We start from the raw sequence: 18,556 nt of genomic DNA on the forward strand, positions 1-18,556 counted from the left end.
GGGACACGGGTTCGTGCCCTGGTCCGGGAAGATCCCACATGCCGCGGAGCGGCTGGGCCCGTGAGCCATGGCCGCTGAGCCTGCGTGTCCGGAGCCTGTGCTCCACAGCGGGAGAGGCCACAGCGGTGAGAGGCCCACGTACCACAAAAAAAAAAAACTATTTGAACTAATAGTAGTTCAGTAAGGTTGCAGGATATAAGATCGGTGTACAAAAATTAATTGTATTTCTATAAAGTAGCAATGAGTAAACTGAAAAGGAAATTAAGAAAACGATTCCATTTCCAAAAGAATAAAACATTTAGGAATAAATTTTTAGGAAGAAGTGCAATACTTTTACATTGACATCTATAAATGTTTTTGAAAACAAAGATGGTTTAAATAACTGGAAAAACTTTAAGTTCATGGATCAGAAGACATATTGTGTTTCTTAAATTATTTTTTAATTGAAGTATAGTTGATTTACAATACTGTGTTAATTTCTGCTGTACAGCAAAGTGACTCAGTTATACACATATATATATTCTTCTTCTTTTCCATTATGGTTTATCCCAGGAGATTCAATATAGTTCCCTGTGCTATACAGTAGGACCTTGTTTATCCATTCTAAATGTAATAGTTTGCATCTACTAACCCCAAACTCCCAATCCATCCCTTCCCCTCCCCACCATCCCCCTTGGAAACCACAAGCAGAAGACATAATATTGTTAAGATGACAGTGCTTTCTAAATTGATCTATAGATTCAACACAATCCTATCAGCTGGCTTTTTTGCAGAAACTGAAAAGGTGATCCTAAAATTCATATAAAAATTTAAAGAACCCAGAATAGCCAAAACAATCTTGAAAAGGAACAGAGTTGGAGGAATCATACCTCCTGATTTCAAAACTTAAGAGTAATCAATACAGTGTGGTCCTCGAATAAGGATAGATATACAGATCAATGGGAATAGAAGTGAGAATCCAGAAATAAGCACTCACATTTACAGTCAATTGATTTTTGACAAGGATGCCAAAACAACTCAAGGAGAAAGAGTAGCCTTTTTAACAAATGGTTCTGGGATAGCTCTGGATATCCACATGCAAAAGGATGAAGATGGTCACAGCAATAAGACAAGAGAAAGAAAAGACATCCAGATTGGAAGGGAAGAAGTAAAACTGTCACTATTTACAGATGACATGACACTATATAGAGAAAACCCTAAAGTCTCCACCAAAAAACTATTATGACTAATAAATGAATTCAGTATAGTTGCAAGATACAAGATTAATGTGCACAAGTCTTGCTTTTCTATACACTAATAATGAACTATCAGAAAGAGAAAGCAAGAAAACCCATTTAGAATCACATCAAAAAGAATAAAATACTTAGGAATAAACTTAGCCAAGGAGGTGAAAGACCCATACTCTGAAAAGTATAAGACATTTATGAAGAAAATTGAAGATGATACAAAGAAATGGAAAGATATGCCTGTTCATGGAGTGCAATAATTAATATTGTTAAAATGTCCATACTAGTGAAAACAAACTACAGATTTAATGCAATCCCTATCAAAATACCCAGGACATTTTTTTTCACAGGAATGAAAACAGATAATCTGAATTAGAACAAATAATCTGAAAATTTATATGGAACCACAGAAGACCCCAAATAGCCACAGCAACCTTGAGAAAAAAGAAGAAAGCTGGAAGTATCATGTGCCCGGACTTCAGACTATACTACAAAACTACAGTAATCAAGAGTATGGTACTGTTATAAAAACATACCCATAAATCAATGGAACAGAATAGAGATCCCAGAAATAAACCCACACATTTATAAACAGCTCATAAAACTCAATACCAAAAACTAAATAACCCCATTAAAAATTGGACAGAAGACCTGAATAGACATTTTTCCAAAATAGACATACAGATGGCCAACAGGCACATGAAAAGATGCTCAACATATCCAACATATATATCCAACATATATAAATAGCTCATACAAATCAACATAAAAAACCCCCAAACAACTCATTGAAAAATGGGCAGAAGAACTGAGTAGAAATTTTTCCAAAGAGGAAATGCAGATGGCCAATAGGTACATGAAAAAGATGCTCAACATCGCTAATCATCAGGGAAATGCAAATCAAAGGCACAATGAGATAGCCATTCTGACAGATGTGAGGTGCTATCATCAAAAAGAACACAAATGTGTTGGCAAGGATGTGGAGATAAAGGAACCCTTGTACACTGTTGGTAGGAATGTAAATCTGTGCAGCCACTGTGGAGAACAGTTTGGAGGTTCCTCAAAAAACTAAAAATAGAACTACTATATGATCCAGCAGTTCCATTCCTGGGTATGTATCTGAAGAAAATGAAAAAAAAATCGAGAAGATACATGTGCCCCAATGTTAATAGCACAATTATTTATAATGGCCAAGATATGGAAGGGAACCCAAGTGCCAATCAACAGATGAATGGATAAAGAACACTCGGTACACACACACACACACACACACACACACACACACACACACATACACACTCTGGAATACTATTTGGCCATGAAAAAGTGAAATTTTGCCATTTGCAACAACATGATGGACTTGGAGGGTTTTATGCTTAGTAAGATAAGTCAGGGAAAGACATACTGTATACTGTAACTTATATGTGGAATCCAAAAAACAAACATGAATGAAATGAATATAACAAAACAGAAACAGACAGATGTGGAGAACAAACTAGTGGTTACCAGTGGGGAGAGGGATGGAGGGGAGGGAGAAGGTAGGGGTAGGGGATTAAGAGGTACAAACTACTCTATATAAAATAAATCTACAAGGATATACTGTACAGCACAGGGAGTATAGCCAATAGTTTATAATAACTTTAAATGGAGTATGATTTATAAAAATATTGAATCACTATGTTATAGAGCTGAAATATATAATATCGTAAATCAACTGTACTTCAATTAAAAATGAAATTGCATATGTAGACATTGCATATGCAAACCTGAAAGCGTTTTACCTAATTGTAAAGCATTATAAAATATTGAAGTATTGTTAAATCTACTTCTAGACAAACAAGAATTGCAGTAAAATTGAATAATACTCATTAGAAAAAGAATGAAGATGGACCTCTACTTCACACCATATACAAAAATTAACTGAAAATGGGTCAAAGGCCTTAATGTACTTAAAATTTTAGAAAAAACTTAGGGGTGAACTTTTGTGACCCTGAATTTGGCAATGGTTTCTTCGATATTATGCTAAAAGTACAAGCAACAAAAGAAAAAAATAGATAAATGGGATATCATCAAAATTTAAAACTTTTGGGAATTGCCTGGTGGTCCAGTTGTTAGGATTCAGTGCTGTTGTGGTCCAGGTTCAATCCCTGGTTGGGGAACTAAGATCCTGCAAGCCAACAGCACGGCCAAAAAATAAAAATAAAAAAATAAAAACTTTTATGCTTCAGAGGACTTTATCAACAAAGTGAAATACAACCTACAGAATGGGAGAAAATATTTGCAAATCATATATTTAATAAGAGACTTGTATCTAGAATATATGAACTTTTACAACTCAATGAGACAAATAATCTAATTAAAAGATAGGCAAAAAATTTGGATAGGTATTTCTCTAAAGAAGACATCCAATGAGCCCATGAAAAAATGCTCAACATCATTCATCATCAGGAAAATGCAAAGATCAAAACCATAATGAAATACTACTTTATATGCATGTGGATGGCTATAGTCAAAAAATGGATAATAGCACATGTTGGTGGGCATGTGGAGAAACTGAAACCCTCACATGTTGCTGGTATGCGTGTAGAATGGTGTAACTGTGGAAAACAGCAATTTCTCAAAATAGTTAAACACGAAGTTACTATTTGAGTAACTCTACTCCTAGTTATATACCAAGAGAAAGAAAAGCTTATGAAAACTTCATAATAGCCAAAAGGTGGAAACAACCCAAATGCCCATCAATTGATGAATAGATTTTTAGAATGTCATAACTCTCCAATTATAATAGATAGTATGGATAAGGATAGTATTAAATTTAGGTTAATGGATGGTGAAATTTGGTATAATACTAATAAGGGTGCAAGTTTTTGTCATGTTAATAAGATTAGGCGTGCTATTAATGAAATACCTTATGTAACTTCAGGCACTCAGAAGTGGAATGGAGATAGTCCTAGTTTTATAGTTAGGGCTATTGTTATTACTACTGATACTGTTGGATTAAAGATTTTTGTAATGGTTCATTGGCCGGAATATAATAGGTTAAGGATAAAAGCTATTATATGTAATGTTGATGCGGTAGCTTGTGTTAGAAAATATTTAGTGGGCGCTTCTGTAGCTCATGGGTTGAACTTTTTTATTATGATGGGGATAATGGCTAATATTTCTTTCGAATCCGATTCAGATAAGTAGTCAGTGAGAGCTGGTTATTACAGTTATGGTCCCTGAGAGAATTGTTGTTAGGATGATGATAAAGATGATGGAGTTTTATTAGTACTGGATGGATATAAACCAACATATTCGGGGTATGGGGCCAATAGCTCATTTAACTGACCTTAGTATAGAATATAGTGTAATAGGGGCTTACCTGGTGGCGCAGTGGTTGAGAGTCCGCCTGCCGATGCAGGGGACACGGGTTCGTGCCCCGGTCCAGGAAGATCCCACATGCTGCGGAGCGGCTAGGCCCGTGAGCCATGGCCAGTGAGCCTGTGCGTCCGAGCCTGTGCCCCGCAATGGGAGAGGCCACAACAGTGAGAGGCCCGCGTACCGCAAAAAAAAAAAAAAAAAAAGAATATAGTGTAATATGGTAGCACAAAGAACTTTGAATTCTTAAGGATAGGTTCAATTCCTGTGATTCTAGAAATAAGAAGGCTTAAACCTCTATTATTTACTCTATCAAAATAACTCTTTTATCAGACATATTTCTTATGTTTGTGGAGGGATGCTTCATGTTATAGTAGGTAGTGAGACGTGCCATATGTATAGGGCTAGTGTTAGTGGTAGGAAGTTTGTTCCCAGTAGATGTATTAACTGATCATATTGGAATCGAGGGTAGGATGCTCAAAATCATAGGGAAAAAACTGTTAATAATAGTGTTTTTATAATAAAGTTGGTTGTATATAGTTCTAGTACGCGGGGGTTGTGGAATGCTCCTAGAAAGAGGATTGTTGTGAAAATATTCATTATAATGGCATATTCTAAGAAAAATATAATGCATGGGCCTGCTGCATAGTCTACGTTGAAACCCGATATGAGTTCAGATTCTCCTGTTGTTAGGTCAGAGGGCGCTCGGTTTGTTTCTGCTAGAGAGGAGATAAATCACAGCTAGGGGTCACGATGGGAAGATTATTCACAAATGTTCTTGCGTTGTGATGAGGGTTGAGAAAGTAAACGTTCCATTTATTTAAAGGGCTGATGGAAGAATAGTTGCTAGTATTACTTCATATGAAATTGTTTGTGCTACTGCTCGTGGGGCTGCAGTGAATACATATTTTGAGTTGGAGGCCCATCCGGATCATAAGACGGAATATACGGCGAGGCTTGGCCTAGCTGCTATAAATAACACCCCTAGATTTGTATTACTGAGGGGATAAGGTATAGGTAGAGGAATTCATATGATTAGGGCTAGGGTTAGGGCTAGGATTGGTGCAATAATAAATATGGAAATGGAGGATGTAGCTGGTCGTAATGGTTCTTTAATGAATAATTTGCGTCAGCAATAGGTTGTAATAGGCCATGTGGTCCGACGACATTTGGTCCTTTTCAAAGTTGCATATAACCTAGGATTTTTCGTTCAATTAATGTGAGGAATGCCATGGCTCAGGAGAATGGAGATAACGAGTATTAAGATGTTAATTATAAACATTTTGTTAGGGAGAGGATTTGAACCTCCAGTTACAAAGGTTTAACTTTTACGCAATTACTGGGCTCTGCCACCTTAACAAACCCTGTACTTGGGTAATATTTTGTATATATTAATTAAATTAAGATTATATCATTAACTGGTTTATCAGGTGCTTTTTTAAAGTGGGCCTTATTTCTCTTGTCCTTTTGAACTGAGGGAAATATAGAATAGATACGAACCAACCTGTATTACTCCAGTCTGAACTTAGATCAACTAGGACTTTAATCATTGAACAAATGAACCTTTAATAGAGGTTACACCATTGGGGTGTCCGGATCCAACATTGAGATCGTAAACCCTACTGTTGATATGAACTCTAGAAGAGGATTGAGCTGTTACCCCTAGGCTAACGTGTTCCATTGATAAATTTTTGGATCAAGAAATGATATGTTTTGACTAGTAAGTCTAGACTTCAATCGCTCAGAGCCTTTTTTGTTCTCTGAGCTCACTCCAACCAAAATTGTCAACCCAGGGGGCTTCCCTGGTGGCGCAGTGATTGAGAGTCCGCCTGTCGATGCAAGGGACACGGGTTCGTGCTTCGGTCCGGGAAGATCCCACGAGCCGCGGAGCGGCTGGGCCCGTGAGCCATGGCCGCTGAGCCTGTGCGTCCAGAGCCTGTGCTCCGCAACGGGAGAGGCCACAACAGTGAGAGGCCCGCGTACCGCAAAAAAAAAAAAAAAAAAGTTGTCAACCCATATAAAAATTTCTTATCCCTTAGTGCTTTAGTTAGTTTTTTGGGGGGTTAATTAAAGCTGCATAGGGTCTTCTCGTCTTATTTTATTATTCCCGCCTCTTCATGGGAAGGTCAATTTCACTGATTGAAAATAAGAGACAGTAAAACCCTCGTGAGTCCATTCATACAAGTCCTTACTTAGAGAACAAATGATTATGCTACCTTTGCATGGCCAGGATACCATGGCCGTTTAACAGTTGTCACTGGGCTGGCAGTGCTTCTACTGCTAGTTATGCAAGAGGTGATGTTTTTGGTAAACAGGCAGGGTTTATGTTTGCCGAGTTCCTTTTACTTTTTAAAATCTTTTCTTGAATGCATGCCTGTGTTGGATTAACCTCTTACTAAATAAATAATTTAATGTTGCATTGTGCTCATGTGCTGTTAATTATCAATATAGTATTAGTTACTGATGTAAGCTTATGCAAGGAGAAATATTTCTTGTTACTCATATTAACATTATTGCCACTATTGGTCAATAGACTCGTCCAGTATAAAGCTAGGAGTTGATTTGCTCATTATTATTGGTATTCAGATAAAGTTAGTGTTGGACTTGAACGCTTTCTTAATTGGTGGCTGTTTTTAAGCCAACTATGGTGTTGTTTTTACTCTCTAGATAAGGTTGTATCCATTTCTAAAAAGGTGTACCTTTTAAGATTAACATTTAAAAGTACATTAAAATTTATAATTTTTTTGGTAATTTTTAAAGTTGAACTAAGGTTCTTTTCCTGGACACACCAGGCACGTTAGGCTTCTCACCTCTACTTATAAATCTTCTTATAATAAATCTACTTATTTTGCTACATAGATGAGTTCTAATAAACTGTTCATAAGTAGCTCATCTGGTTTCAGGATGTTGAACTTAAGTTCTCTTTGTTAAATGTTTACTAGTTAAATCATTATGCAAAATGTACAAGGGGTTAACTGCTTTTTGTTACTTTTAATGTTTCATCATTCCCTTAAGGTAGGTTCTCTGTAGTGCCAGAGGATATTTTAAATTTCTATCCCCTATACTTTAAATGTGGAGTAAATGTTTTACTTAATTTGCTTATATTAGTAAAACTTGTGGGGGGTTGGCTAGATTTAGTTCAAAGTGTTCATAAATTATGAAATCTCCTAGGGGTAAACTAGGTGCTTTTATGTAAGCTATGCTTTGATTTATCCAAGCACACTTTCCAGTGTGCTTACCTTGTTACTTGTCTCCTTTCATATAATTAGTGTTTAGTAATAGATTGTAGGAAGCTATCGTAATACTTGAGGAAGGTGATGGGCAGTGTGTGCTTACTTCATGTCCTTATTCAGTTAAGCACTCTATTCTTAATTTGCTACTAAATCCTCCTTTGGTTTTTAGTTTCCATAAAAACCTGCGTGTAGTGAGAAATACATTCTTGAGATAGAAAATGTAGCCCGTTTCTTCTCCCTCCATAGGTTACACCTTGACCTAATGTTTTTATGTACAATTATGCTTACTTTTATTCCTTTTCAGGGCTTGCTGAAGACGGCATATAGACTGAATTAGCCAGGGTTGGTGAGGTTTATCGGGGTTTATGGATTATAGAACAGGCTCCTGTAGAGGGGTGTGAAGCACTACCAAGACCTTTGAGTTTTAAGCTGCTGCTGGTAGTACTCTGGCGAATAACTTTGTTGTAATAATTATTTGGGTTTAGGACTAAGCATAGTGGGGTGTCTAATCCCAGTTTGGGTCTTAGCTGTCGTGTAATTAGGAAATACTAAAGTCACTTTCGTAGTCTATTTTTATTTTAGCTATGGCTTTTTACAGCTTAATTAAAATTTAACTTTACGTTCCTCTTTAACACGCTTTCCACTGAATTTCTATTAATTTGGGTTAATCGTTTGATCGTGGTGGCTGGCTCGAAATTTACCAACCCTAGTTAATATAGCTTAGTCGAACTTTTGTTTATGGCTTAATTTTAATCACTGCTGTTTCCTGTGGATGTGTGGTTAAGCAAGGTGTTATGAGCTACTAGTCTCAGTGTACTTGACGCCAGGTCCTTTTAAGGATTTAGAGGGCATTCTCACTGGGGCTCAGATGCTTGCATGTGTAATTTTATTAAAAACTAATAGAGGGCTTCCCTGGTGGCGCAGTGGTTGAGAGTCCGCCTGCCAATGCAGGCGACGCGGGTTCGTGCCCCAGTCCGGGAAGATCCCACATGCCGCGGAGCAGCTGGGCCTGTGAGCCATGGCCGCTGAGCCTGCGCGTCTGGAGCCTGTGCTCCGCAAAGGGAGAGGCCACAACAGTGAGAGGCCCGCATACCGCAAAAAAAAAAAAAAAAAAAAAAAAAAAACTAATAGAAAGGCTGGGACCAAACCTCGGTGTTTATGGAGTTGATAAATTCATCTAGGCACTTTTAGTGTCTTGCTTTAGGGTTTAAGCTACATCAACAAGTTGTGTTTATATTGTGAAATAACATGTATATAGTTGTATGATTTATGCTAGATTTAGTATTAAAATTTTGATAAAAATGGTCCATAGATCTAGGGAGATGCCTGTCTATATAAATGGTAGATATCTAAGTAATTCATTGGTACGATCAGGGTTTATTTTCTAGGTATATCCTATTTTGAGCATTGTTTATGTTTGTTGGATAAATTAACTAAATTCTATGTATTTATATGTTTTTGCCTTGTTTGGGGGGTTTGGCAGGGCATTATGGGCATGTAGAATATGGGATTTAGTGGGGCCTAAGGAGGGCTTGTTAAACAGGTTATTTACCTGTTCAACGTGTATGTGTATGTATATGTATGTGTGTGTAATTTCCTTATGTCCTGTAGCCATTGACTGAATAACACCTTATGGTTGATGATGTTGGTAAATAATATTCAATTAAAGTCCAGCTACAGTTTATTTGACTGTGTTAAGACCTCACGTGGCCATAGCTGAGTCCCAGCATCCCTATAAAAATTAAAAAATACCAAATGCATAAAACCATAGTTATGTGTAAGCATGGGCTGATTAGTCATTAGTCCATGGAGATGTCTTATTTAAGAGGAAAGAGTGGGTGATTTTAGGTGAGATGGTCCTGAAGAACCAGATGTCTGATAAAGTTCATTAATAGAAACCCTCACAAGTTATGGGCCCAGAGGAAGAAGAGGGACACTTGCTAAGTGGGGTTGATAGTTTCACGCAGCTTTGCTGATTGAGCTCGTGATCTAGTGGGTATGATATGTATGTTGACTAGAATTGGTTTGACTTAATGTACTGTGTACAATCAATAATATGTACTATGTAATGTACATGCTTATAAGCATGGGGTAAATAATGTACAATTATACATATCATGTATTATGTATGATATGTACTTATTAATGTAATACACATTATGCATGAAGTACATGGAATTTATGGTAAAAAGAGGTTATTTTAATACTAAGATTGTACTTAGTAATCTTGTAAATGTCCCATAACAAATCTTCAGGGAATAGTTTAAATAGAATTTCAGCTTTGGGTGCTGATGGTGGAGCTGGAGCTTCTTCCTTGAGTCTTAGGGAGATGTGTTATTCTCCTTCTCTGGTTTACAAGACCAGGGTAATAGATATATTGATACTACAAAGACTCTTCATTTTAGGAGATTATTTTCAGTGATGCTAGTTACTGGCATTAGTACTAGAATTAAAAAGAAATATAGAATGGATGCTAGTTGTCCGATAATAATGAAGGGGTGCTCTGTGGGTTGTCCTCCAATTCACGTTAGTGTTAATAGGTCTGCTACTAGTACTCAAAATACGCATTGACTGAGAGGTCGAAATGTTATGCTTCGTTGTTTGGATGTGTGAAGCATTGGGATAAATGCTAGAATTAAGATTGAAAAGATTAAGGCCATTACTCCTAATTTATTAGGAATTGATCGTAGAATTGCATATGCAAATAGAAAATTATCACTCTGGCTTGATATGAGGTGGTGTGTTGAGAAGGTCTGCTGGGGTGTTGTTGTCTGAGTTCCTGGTAAGTCGGGTGAAAATAGCACTAATATTATTAGTATTAGAATTAGCATTAAGGCATCTAGGATATCTTTGATTGTACAGTAGGGGTGAAATGGGATTTTGTCTATATCAGTTGAGATTCCAGTGGGGTTATTAGATCCTGTTTTGTGAAGGAATAGTAAGTGGACAGCTGCTAGTGCTGCAATGATAAATGGGAGAATAAAATGGAAGGCGAAGAATCGTGTAAGAGTTGCTTTATCTACTGAAAATCCACCTGAGATTCATTCGACAGGGCTTGTGCCAATATATGGAATTGCTGAAAGGAGATTAGTAATAACTGTTGCCCCTCAGAATGATATTTGTCCTCAGGGTAAGACATAGCCTATGAATGCTGTAGCTATGACTGTAAATAATGATTCCAATGCTTCATGTTTCTAAAAAGGAATAGGATCCGTAATATAAGCCTTGTCCTACATGAATAAATAAGCAAATAATTTGCATGTAGATATCGGATAATTCACCCATAGTTTACATCTCGGCAGACGTGTTACTTACGAAAAAGTAGTTATTGTGTCTGATGTATAATGTATTGCTAGGAATAAACCTGTCAAGATTTGTAGAACTAAACAAAATGCCCAGAAGGGAACCAAAATTTCAACATGATGAAATGTTCGATGGAGCTGGGAGGTCAATAATTGCGTTGTTAATAATTTTTATTAATGGGTGTGATTTTCGGATGTTGGTCATTAGTGTTCTTATAGTTGAATTAAAATGATGATTTTTCATTTTATTGGCCATGGTTAGATTCCATGTAAGAATAAGGATAATATACATTGTATTTATTTTAGGTACTATTTTTGTAATTAGTTTTGTGGGCTTTTCTTCAAAACCTTCACCTATTTATGATGGACTTGAATTGATTGTAGGTGGTGGTGTTGGGTGTGGGATTGTGTTGAATTTTGGTGGTTCACTTGGGGGTTTAATAGTATGTTATACTTATTTAGGGGGAATATTAGTAGTATTTGGTTATATGACAGCTATAGCCACTGAGAAGTATCCTGAAGTTTGAGTCTCTAATAAGACTGTTCTAGGTATATTTCTTTCAGGGTTGATGATAGAATTTTCAATAGTATTCTTTGTTTTAAAGGATGAGGAAGTGGAGATTGTATTTAAATTTAATGGACTAGGGGACTCTGGGTAATTTATGATACAGGTGATTTTGGGTTTTTTTGTGAAGAGCCTATAGGAATTGCAGTGTTGTATAGCTATGGTTCTTAATTGGTAATTGTTACTGGTTGATCATTACTTATTGGTGTTGTGGTTATTATAGAGGTTACTCATGGTAATTAAATAGAATTATGCTTAGGACAAGGGTAATGAGGAATGAAAGAAAATATAGTTTGATTAGGCCTTTTTGGTCTGACACTAGTATAGAAAATTTTATTTGAATAAGGGAAGTCGTTTTGGGTAAGATGCTTTCTAGTCAGATTAAATCTAGGAGACATGATGCTGATTTTTGACTCGTTGATAAATTTAAGTATGGTGGGAAGCGGTGTATAATGGGAAATGCCTAAGAGGTTGGAAAATTTGAAGAAATTTGAGGGATATTTAAATTTTAAGTTTTGTGTAGTGGGGCTGATTTCAAATGCCAGAATAAAACCTAGGATGGGCACAGCAAAGGCAGTTAGCGTCAGGTAATCAGGTATTGTTATTTGTGGGATTGTCATTGGGGGAATTTTGCTGGAGGTAATGAATCCAGCAAAGATACTTACAGCTAATAAACGTTTAACAGAGTTGATTAGCAGTGGATTATTTTCATTGTCATTGGGGGAATTTTGCTGGTAATGAATCCAGCAAAGATACTTACAGCTAATAAACGTTTAACAGAATTGATTAGCAGTGGGTTATTTTCATTAAAATAAAAAGTAGAAAAGCGAGATTGTCCTAATGGTGCGAAGAAAATAATGCGAGTGCCATAGACAGCTGTAAGGGATGTGGTGACGAGAGTTATTTGCTGGGCTCAGGCGTTGGTGTACAACGTGTTAGCAGTGTCGATAATTAGTTCTTTAGAGTAGAAACCTGTGAGGAACGGTATTCCTGTCAGTGAGAGACTTCCAATAATGAGGGCCGCTGTGGTAAAAGGTATTGCTTTAAATAAACCTCCTATCTTTCGAATGTCTTGTTCATCATGTAGGCTATGAATAATGGAGCCAGAGCATATAAACAGGATGGCCTTGAAAAAGGCATGTGTGCAAACATGGAGAAATGCTAGATAAGGTTGGTTAATACCGATTGTTACTATTATAAGGCCTAATTGGCTTGAAGTAGAGAAGGCAACAATTTTTTTGATGTCATTTTGGGTGAGAGCACATATTGCTGTAAATAATGTAATTATGTTTATCCAGACATAATGTTATTGTTTGGGTACATTTATTCTGTTAAAGGGTAAAAGCAGATAAGTAGGAAAATACCTGCTATAACTCTTGTGCTTGAGTGAATAGAGCTGAAACGGGAGGAGGGCCTTCTATTGCTGAGGGAATGGCTGGAGGCCAAATTGGGTGGATTTTCCAGCTGCAGCCAACACAAGTCCTATTAGAGGTAGGTTTGAGTGATTTTGGTTAAGTATAAAGATTTGTTGTATGTCTCATGAGTTTAAATTAAATAGAAATCCTGCTGTTGATATAATAAGTCCAATGTCTCCAATGCGATTATATAAAATTGCTTAGAGAGCGGCTGTATTTGCATCTGCTTGTCCATATCATCACCTGATAAGTAGAAAAGATACAATTCCGACTCCTCACCCAATGAAAAGTTGTAAAAGATTGTTAACAGTGATAAGAATTAGAATTGTGATAAGAAAAAGGAGTATTTAAAGAATTGATTAATGTGAGCATCTGAGTGCATGTATCACATTGAAAATTCCATAACAGATCATGTGACAAATAATGCTACTGGCACAAATATTGAGAAATAGTCTGTTTTGAAGCTAAGTGGTAATTTAAGGGTTTGGATAGTAATTCAGTGTCAGTTTAAGATAATCATCTCTTGACCTGTATGAATGAATATTATTGTTGGAATTAAGCTGGTGATAAAAGCATATGAGATAGTGGTTTTTTTTTTTTACAAAGGATGGATATGTGTTATTTTGTAGATGTTGGTGTTTGTTATTATAATTGGTATCGTTAGTATAAATAGTATAACTAGTGTGAAAGAGGTAAATAAGTTTATTACTTTTATTTGGAGTTGCACCAATGTTTTGGTTCCTAAGACCAATGGATAGCTATCCTTTAAAAGTTTGAAAAAGTCATACTGTTAGATATGGAAGCATGAATTAGCAATTTTTGCATACTTTTTCAGTAAATAAAAATATTTAGTCTTCTGTTACTAGATGCACAATCTAGTGTTTTTTTGAAACTATATTTATAGTACAAGGGCCCTAAAATGATTTTGGGGTTTAACGATAGGAGTAAGAGATGTAAAATGTGAAGGGGTTATGAGAGCATTTTCTCATGTGAATGATGGTGGGTATATTTGCCTCATTTTGTTATGATTAATATGTATAGTGAGTATAAGGTGGTAATTACTATGTTAATTCCTATGAGGATAATGGTGATATTTGATCATGGAAAGGATGTTACTACTACAAAGAGTCCTCCAATTAGATTGACAGTTAGGGGCTAGAGCTAGGTTCGTTAAGCTTGCTAGTAGTCATCATGCTGGTATTGGGAGGAATGTTTGTAGACCTCGGGCTACAATTATTGTTCTGCTGTAAATTCGTTTGTAATTTGAATTTGCTAGGCAGAATAATATGGATGATGTGAGGCCGTGGGCAATTATTAGAGCAGTGGCCCCGATATAACTTCAAGGTGTTTGGATAAGAATGACTACAGTAACAAGTGCTATGTGACTGTCGGAAGAATACGCTCTAGGTGATTTTAGATCTGTTTGGCATAAACAAATTGAACTAGTTATGATTATTCCTCATAAGGAGAGTATGAGAAAAGTGTATGTTGTGAAATTTATTAGTGGGTTTAGTATGGTTGTAATTCTCAATATACCGTAGCCTCTGAGTTTTAGTAGTACAGCTGCGAGGACTATGGATCCTGCAATGGGGGCTTCTACATGTGCTTCAGGTAATCAAAGGTGAAGGCCGTTGAGTATTTTTACTAGAGAAACTATCATACATGCTAGTCATATGAAAATGTTGGATCAGGAGTTGGCTATTGCCTGTGTTCGATATTGAAGTATTAGAAAATTTAGTGAGCCTGTGACATTTTGAATATGTATTAGTGCTACTAAGAGTGGAAGTGATCCTACTAGTGTATAAAATAAGAAATAAAGTCCTGTGCTAAGACATTCTGTTTGATTACCCCATCGGGTAATGATACTAAGTGTTGGAACTAGTACTGCTTCAAATAAAATATAAAATAAGATTAATTCTGTGGCAGTGAATTTTATAATTAGGAATATTTGTCATGTAATTAGCATGGTAATATATAATTTTTTTCGAGTTAATGATTCTTTGAGGTAGGTGAAATTGGCTGGCTGTTAATTATGGTAAGAGTCATGTTGTTAAAATTAATAATGGTGCTAATGAGCTGGGGAAAAAGAATTGGTGAAAAGTTGAGGCTATTGTCCTTAAATTGATTCAGAAGAAAAAGGCTATGAGACTAATAAGCTAGGGACTGTGGTATTAATTCAGATTATGTTGTTCTTTGATAATTATGTTAGTAGTATTAGTATAATTGTAGGAATAATAACTTTTAACATTGGAGGAGATTAAGATTTTGTACATAATCAGTGCCATATGTGTTTGATACTATTACTAGTAGGGATAGTCCGGGTGCGGCTTCTCGAGCTGAGAACACTAGCAGAACAATTGGTATTATGCTGGCTAGGGCAAAATGTGTATTTAGGATTACCAGCGTTGCTATAATGAATAGTGATAATATTATGCCTTCAAGGCATGATAGTGAAGATAGTAGGTGAGATATTAATTATAATATTAGTAATTCTATTATAATTCTATAATAATTCTATTCTATTATAATTCTATTATAATTCTATAATAATTCTATTATAATTAATTATAATATTAATAATTCTATAAGACATACTGTAAATGTTATAATAATTATATACACTAAAAGCACTTGGTAATTATGAACTTAATCATAATCTAATGAGTTGAAATCATTTCGTTTAATTACCATATTCAGTTCATTCTAGTCCTTTTTGGGTTCCTTCATTAGTCTAGGCTGATTGCTAGTAATAAAATTAGGAATAAAGCTATAATGAGTATTGTTTTTAGATTATTTGTCTGAGATGCTCAGGGTAGGGGGTAAAAGAGCAATTTCTAAGTCAAAAAGGAGAATATAATGGCTACCAGGAAAAATTGTATGGAAAAATGTAGACGTGCTGATCCTATAAGGTCAAATCCGCACTCATAAGGACTTGTTTCTTCTGTGTAAATATTTAATTGGGGAAGTCAGAATGTGATAAATACAAGTAGTGAGGCTAGTGCTATGTTTGTAATTAATGTCAATATTAGAGTTATTCTTTTTCGGATTCTACTGAAGCCAATTGATTGTAAGTCAATTGTACTATTTAATACTAAAACAATAAGATCCTCATCAATAAATGGGTACGTAAAGGAATCGTCGTACTCCATCTACAGAATGTCAATATCAGGCAGTGGCTTTGAAGCCGAAATGGTGGTTAGATGTGAAGTGATGTGTTTTTTTGTTTGTTTGTTTGTTTTTGCGGTACACGGGCCTCTCACTGTTGGGGCCTCTCGCGTTGCGGAGCACAGGCTCCGGACACGCAGGCTCAGCGGCCATGGCTCGCGGGCCCAGCCGCTCTGCGGCATGTGGGACCTTCCCGGACCGGGTCACGAACCCGTGTCCCCTGCATCGGCAGGCGGACTCTCAACCACTGCGCCACCAGGGAAGCCTCGTGAAGTGATATTTTAATTGATGTAAGAAGCAGACGATAAGGAAGAGCCAATAGTTACACGCAGTCTGTGGAATCCTGTAGCTATGAAGAAAGTTGACCTGTATACCCCATCTGAAATTGTAAAGGATGTTTCGTAATGTTCTGAGGCCTGTAGAAATGTAAAATAAATGCCTAGGGCGACTGTGTTAAGAAGACCTTGGAGTATGTGTTTTCAGTTTCCTTCTATGAGGCTGTGGTGAGGTCAGATAGTGGATACCCCAGAGGCTAATAATACAGAGGTATTAAGAAGTAGTACTTCTGATGGATTTAGAGGACGGATGCCTGTTGGTGGTCAGCATCCCCCTAGTTCAGGTGTAGGGGCAAGGCATGAGTGGTAGAAGGCTCAAAAAGAAACTGGTAAAAAAAAAAAAAAAAAAAAGGACTTCTGAAATAATAAATAGGATTATTCCATATCAAAGTCCTTTTTGAACACTTGGTGTATGATGGCCTTGAAAAGTACTTTTTCAGATGATGTCTTGTCATCACTGATCTATTGATAAGGTATTAGTTAGTAGGCCTAGTGCTAATAATAATGTTGAAGTGAAATCATGTAATTAGGTCTGCTGTTGTTAGAAGGGCTGAGAGAGCTCCTGTAAGGGGTCAGGGACTGGGATTTACTATGTGATATGCATGAGTTTGGTGGGACATTATGTATTGTCATGTAGGTAAAGATTTGCTAGTAAGCTAAATGCATAAACTAGAATTATTGCAATGGTGAATTTGAGGATAGTAAGTAAGACAAGGATAGGAAATGTAATGAGAGCTGTGGTGGTGCTAATACTCAGCAATGCTAGAGTCACTCTTCCAATTAAATGAATCAATAGGGGTCCTGCTCTGATGTTAGCTGTTAATAGTATGGCTAAAGCTGTTGGTTGAATGAATAAGCTAATAGTTTTGATGACTGCTAGCATAGGAATAAGAGGAACCAGAGTTCCTTGTGGTAGAAAGTGAGCTAAGCACGCTTTTGTTTTGTGATGAAAGCCTGTAACTACAGTTCCTGCCCATAGAGAAACTGCTGTTCCTAATATTATTATTATTATATTCCTAATATTATAAATTGCTATTAATATTATTGAGAGTTGTGTAGTAGGTATAAATGAATGTGGTAATAGTCCTAATAGATTTGTTGATCGAATAAATAAGTGATGTTAAGTATTAGTGCTCAGGTCTGTCCTTTGTGATTGTGAATAGCTATTATTTGTTTCAATGTGAGTTGAACTAATCATTGTTGAATTGAAATTATACAATGGTTAATTAGTTGATTAGATGTTAGGAATAAAATGCCTGGGAATATAATGATTAAGATAACAATAGGAAGTCCTATTATTGTTGGGGCAATGAAAGAGGCAAATAGATTTTCATTCATTTTGTTTCTCAAGGGGTAGATTGTTTTTGTACTTTGGTAGACATCAACGCTGGATTTGAATAATAAGTATATTTTGAAATTTTTAGTTGGAATGCAATAAATAGGACTAGAATTATTAATAGAATAGTAATAAATCATGTTGAAGTGTTGAATTGTGGCATATCATGAAAGGGAGTTTTAACTCCCAGTCTTTAACTTAAAAAGGTGAATGCTATTTAGCTTCTTAAGGAATTTATAATATTGATGAGGATCATTTTTCAAAGTATTTTAGTGGTACTAGTTCAAGGACGATGGGTATAAAGCTATGATTTGATCCACAGATTTCTGAGCATTGTCTGTAATATAGACCTGGTCGTGGTGATATGAGAGTTGTTTGGTTTAGGCATCCTGGAATTGCCTCTGTTTTTACGCCTAGTAAAGGCACAGCTCGTGAGTGTAAAATGTCTTCTGAGGAGGTTAGTATTCAGCTTGTTATTTCTGTAGGTAAAACTACTCCGTTGTCTACTTCTACTAGTCGTAATTCTCCTGTTTTTAGGTCTGATGTTGGAATTATATAGGAGTCAAAATTTAATTCTTCATAGTCTGTATATCATAGCTTCAGTATCATTCGTGTTCTA

General features: G+C 36.2%; 1 protein-coding gene across 2 annotated transcripts in view; it reads left to right on the plus strand.

The window, feature by feature from the left end:
• Positions 1-18,556, plus strand: part of NID2 (nidogen 2) — a 79,568-nt gene that overhangs the window by 33,633 nt on the left and 27,379 nt on the right. The window lies entirely within an intron of this gene.

Source organism: Stenella coeruleoalba, assembly GCF_951394435.1.
Source record: "Stenella coeruleoalba genome assembly, chromosome: 2".
NCBI lineage: Eukaryota > Metazoa > Chordata > Mammalia > Artiodactyla > Delphinidae > Stenella > Stenella coeruleoalba.